Source organism: Anomalospiza imberbis, chromosome 3 (genome assembly GCF_031753505.1).
Source record: "Anomalospiza imberbis isolate Cuckoo-Finch-1a 21T00152 chromosome 3, ASM3175350v1, whole genome shotgun sequence".
NCBI lineage: Eukaryota > Metazoa > Chordata > Aves > Passeriformes > Viduidae > Anomalospiza > Anomalospiza imberbis.
In genome coordinates this window covers 88,309,872-88,315,302 of record NC_089683.1, presented here as the reverse complement: position 1 = coordinate 88,315,302, position 5,431 = coordinate 88,309,872, and the positions used below count along the sequence as shown (strand labels likewise).

The 5,431-nt window shown below is 42.2% G+C and overlaps 1 long non-coding RNA gene across 1 annotated transcript; it reads right to left on the bottom strand.

Annotated features, from left to right (window-relative positions):
• Positions 1-574: 574 nt before the first annotated feature.
• Positions 575-5,065, bottom strand: LOC137471343 (uncharacterized). Its single transcript, XR_010997533.1, has 3 exons — positions 4,734-5,065; positions 1,887-2,020; positions 575-643 (listed from the first exon to the last, which is right to left on the bottom strand). It is a non-coding gene; the product is annotated as an uncharacterized lncRNA (long non-coding RNA).
• Positions 5,066-5,431: the final 366 nt, after the last annotated feature.

The following is a 5,431-nucleotide window of genomic DNA, read 5'->3' as shown; positions in this document are numbered from 1 at the left end:
ATCTGACTGACAGATTAAACATTTCTGAGAATTGACTCAAGCCTTTTTACATGGAATCACTGAGCAACTTCCTTTTAACAGCTGTACTACTACACTTACACCTCGCTAAAATGTGTAGTGAAGCAATAATCTGACACGCCAACTCTCCTGGAGTCACTTAGAAACAGCATGAGAGTGTTGGCTCAGCCTTGTTGGAATAAATACGTATTAACTTTTTTGGTGAGCATTACTGTCATCAGTGATTAATTGGAATAATGAGCCATGACAGTGAGCTAGCAGAGGTTCCTCAAGATGAAAGGTATATCATACCACTAGCCCTTACAAAAGACGTTCACTGTCTCTAGGGAAAATAGAAGTAGTACAATTAGAGGCATACAGTAGACATCATCCCCTCCTAGATTATAGTTTTGGAGTGTAAAAAAGTGGCATTTCACCCAGAGATTATGAAGCATTCATAATCTCTGACACACTGGAGATCATTTTCAGCAGCCTTCATCTGGTATTGCATTTAATATGACATAGGGATTTACAGGCACTAAAACACTCTCTGTGGGTACATGAACAGAAATTTAGCCATACTCACATAGATGAGAGCATGTAGACGAATGACCCCTCTTTTGCAATCTCATGGCTCTGCTTCCTCCTGTCCAAAGGGAAAAAACAGGAGCACATGCCTGCTGCACAGGTTTATTTCTGGGCTCTGTTCTTCATTCGTGATGTTATATCCATACCCAATTGTTACAACCAAAAGAATAAATAAAACACCTAAAATATACATGAACCATCTTGTTCCCCAGCAGCATGTGATGTTCAAATACACTCAGAAACACAGACATCAAACTCACGGCTTTCCTTTACAGCTGGACTGCATAATTCCTCTAAGGCCTAACCATAAAATTCCCTCCCTTCCCTGAACCCTAGTGAATCCCTGTGTATCACAAGGGAATCATGTCTTTTGTGGAAGAAAATGTTTCCTTCTGCTGCTTCTACATTTGCAGTTTTCAAATCTCTGAGTGTTTGAGGAGGAAAGATAAATAAGAGCATGCAATTTATTTTCCTTAGCTAGACAGAAGGTGCGGTCTGAATGAAAGATTAGGGCTCCAGATGCTCTTCAAAATCATCAGTCACTGCTTTCAGTGGATGTGCAGCTCTTTTTAAAAAGGGACTGTTTCCACAAAGTCCTTTAGCTGATGACCAAATTTTGAAAGCTTAATCTTCAATGTGAGCATCTTCTCAAAACTTTCCCTTAGCCTTTACAGTGGGTTTAACACTCTCCATCTCCCTCACCTGCCCTCTTTGCTGACTTCTGCTGCTGGGTGTAACAGATTTTCAGCAACAGCTGGTGCTGGCCAGAGAGAATACACAGTCTGCTGGCACTCCTTAGGGAAGGCTTGCAAAGGCAGAAGTGTCTGTCACTCCCCATGAGTGTTGATAGTAGCTATACATCAACCCACACCTTTCTGCTTCTTGCAGTACTATCTGCATCCATCAATTAAAACTGCTGAGTTTTGTGCCAGCAGTCCAAGCCTGGGAGGAAGACCCTGAGAGCTACCAAAGATAAAGAAATCTTGAACACTGAGTGCTACCTACCTTCTCTTTATCTAATTGTATCAAGAAAGGTTTCATAAAGAATAAATAAAGAGAGCCTGACTCACTTCTCACACTTGTTAATTTAACTTTGTTTCAGCAGTAATTCAGTGTTAATACTCCTCCCTTACAATGTTATGTAAGGCTTTTTTAAGTGAAGGCCTATGTAGGAAAACTTACTGAGAATAGAGAATACCATCCAGGACTGGTCTGAGTTACATCCTGACACATAAAGAATTGCCAAAACCAAAAATGGTTTCTTCCCAGATCAGCCCACAGCCTAGCAAATTAACAAATACCTGGTCCTGAGAAACTCAGGTCCAATGTTCGATTTGGGCTCTTGAGAGCATAGACTGCAGCCTTTATCTTCTTCACCTCCAGCAGCTGCCAGCTCCACTGTTTGATGGGTTTGTAATGAATGGCCTCATGCTTGCTGTATTGGGAATAGAACACAAAAAGTCTGAGGTTAACCCCAGAGTGAAATGAGAATTATAATCCAAAATATTGGTATGAGATGGAGAGCTGTTTCCTGTAAGGCCTGGGTAAGACACAGGACTATTCTGAACAGCCAAGTGTTAAGGAAACAGAAAGGACACAATGACTGTGCCATTGAAAGGTTGTTTATTTGATGCTCCCTGACCAGGTGGCTTCAATGGCCTGTGCTCACACAAAAATGCCTCTTCCTCCCACCTTTTCAGCAGCCCAGTCCTACTTAAGCTCCCCTGGCAGGACACCTGCAAAGGAAAGGGATTTTGCTCAGGTTTAGAGCCAGCCTGACCTAGAAATGCTCATGAGACTGTGGGTTTGGTTCTTGCAGAGATACTTGCCTTTTGCTCTGCTGTGTGAGAAGCACAGATACACATTCAGGCAATCCCAGTGAACACTTTTACACCAGCATGGTCTGCCCCTGACTGAGGCTGAGCACAGCATCAGAGTAACAGATGTGATGTCAGGTATGCTGCTACTGTAATGAATCAGCTGCAATTATTGTTCAGATACATTCACATCTCATTTGACCAGCAGCACCAAGAGCATGAAAGGGCTCCCTTAGCACACAGTCAGCATAATTTTATTGTATGGATGAGATAAAGAATAATAAAACAAGGGAGTATTTGCAAGGAAGAGCCTGAAACTGAGAGAAATAGAGTTTTGTTCCCAGTTTTACCACAGACCTCATCTGTGACTTGGAGTGAATCACTTCATTTTTATCCAAACAATGGGGATTCTCTCTCCTCTTTGTTACTCCTATCAATTTAGGGAAGAGTCTCTGACAGTTTGCAGGCATCTAACAGCCAGCAGACAGGCACCTTAAACCAGTTAAGAGCTTTGAGATTTCTCTGTAATCGTAAGAAGAAAATCTGCTTTGATAGATGAATTATATTGTTCTGTCTCATAAACACATTTGCTTGCATAATATTAATCAAGATGAGTTTTCTTCTTAGATATTTTATACAAAAAGTATCATGTTAGCATCCTGGGAACTAGAAAGATCTACTAGGTAGGCATCCATATTTCTGCACCAAGTAGAGCAAGACTGAGCACATCCTTCTTAAAAACCTCTCTTCCAGTCACTCCCCTCCTGTAGTGAGCCATGAGGATCAGATGTTGGGGCACAGTGAGAAAACCTGTGGCGACTGAGCCTCCCTTCAGAGAACAGTAGATAATCACTCAAGTGTTTTGCCAGTGTTAAACCCAAGGAGGCCCTACAGTCTCAGCCAAATCAAAGGGCTGGTCCCTCACAAAGGCTGTCTTTACCAGCATGTTTGACTAAAATGCAAACTTCTGAGTTTCTGAGCTGCTGAGTTTTCCAACAGCAAAATCTTAAAGTCTGTCCTTAACTATTAAGACAACCTTATCTTCATGATGTTTGGGTCTTGGAAAGAGACAAACTGACTTTCATTTACTGTGTGCTTTTCCAGTCTACCACCATTCCAGCACTGCTGAATGTGTGAGTTCTGACTCAGGAGAACATTTTCATTTGAGCCATGCACAGGGGTTCTCTATGAAATAAAACCCTGCAACTCCAAATAACACTTTGTTAACTTCAAAGCCCTGGCAAGAGCTTTGGAGTTCACAAGACACACTAAGAGCTGGCAGCTGGGACTATCAGGCTGACAAAGAAGCCTTCTGGCCACACTTACCATATAAACAAGAAAGGTCAGATCATTCTACTATGGCATATGACACTGATACTGTTTCCCCACGGGGTAACTATTGGGTTACATGGACTGGCATGACCCAGTCCCTGAGCAGGAGAGTGAGGAGAGCTGTACACACCACACTCTTCTTTTGTAGACCCTGCAAAGCAAAGCCTGATTGATGGTGTGGCTTTCTAGTGACAGTGCACAGAGAATACCTCTGGCCATGCCCTTTCCTGAAAAGGTGAACACAGCCCTTTGCCCTCCTGGGAGAAGAAATCAACACCTTGGGGACCTGGCTCAGCTAAACCAGGAGCTGGCAAAAGCCCCAGCAGAGGAGAAAAGCAACTGTGAGCTGCTCCTCCAAGGCTGATGTCTCACAGGGACATGTCATGACAGAATGAGGACAGCCAAAACGACTGTGCCTCATCCTTTGCCATTGCCTGCCTTCTCCACTGTTGTTCCACCCCATCCTGCACTCCTCCTCTCTGCAAGGAGGTGGGACCCCTCTCAATTGCGGCTTCTGAAGGCAAGAATCATGTCTGCTCTACCTTTAAGCAAAGGCAAGCACATTGCTCCCAGGCCCAGCAACATTAACCCTCTCTAATGCAGTTCACTGGGAGAGTTCAGGTAACAGTGGGATCCATAGGGAATGAGTCACAGAGAGGTGAGGTGAGGCAGCAGACCTGTAACACCATCAGGTCTCCAGATCATCAGAGGGAAAAAATGTGAAGTACATATTGCAACATGTGCCTCTTGCAGACGTGGAGTCACTGATAAACAATCCTCAAACATTGTTGTTCAAACAACACTTGAATCATTCTCTGACTCAGTGATCAATGAGTGACGACAAAAAGAACAACAGTTAGCTAAGACAGCAGAAAATGTTAAAGAAGTGAGCCAAGTGTGCCATTCCCAGCTTAGCCTTTAATGAGCTAGGTCAGAAAATTACTGAAAAAGTCACGGTTTGGAATAAATCCCCTACAGAGCTATAATAGTGGACCTTACTTTAGAAAATGTTCATCAGCTGCTTTGCAGTCCATGGCAATTCTTGAAGTAGGATAGCATTTATAGCCCTGTCCAATTTCTCCTAATCTTCATGTGTTTCTCTGACACTTTTCTATTTTCTTGCTATTGATTAAAGAGCACTGAGAATCTGTCTCAAAATAGTTCTCAGGATCAGATTACATCTACTCCAAAAGCAGGAAAAATAGTAAGAAAATCAGGAGAAAAAACTTAGTTAAATATTGCTTAAGAGTTTCATTTAGGGCTTTGCTTGACAAAATCTTTCTTCAATGAGTTAAAAGTGAAATAAAAAGAAGCTGCTGTCCTATGGAGAAATCCACTCCAATCTGAGCCAAACTGTTGGCTCAGAGCAATGGCTTCCCATCTGCCTGATAGAAAAAATGAAAGTTTTTCAATGAATGACTAAACAGATAAGTATGTCCATGATAGGAATTACCCATTTCTGTAGTTGCACAAAATGATCAAGGCATGACTATATATTTTTTTCATTTTACAGAAGTAGTCTTAGTCAAACTGTTTTACCACAGGCAAGCAAGTCAGCAAGGATTTTAATTATAAAAATCCCAACATAAGCATCCACCCCTCACCAACCAAACCCAGCACAAGTTTAAACAACCCTTCTGAGGGATTTAGGTATTTCTCTCTTGAGCAAAACAAAAGCAGCTGATTTTTGGACACTG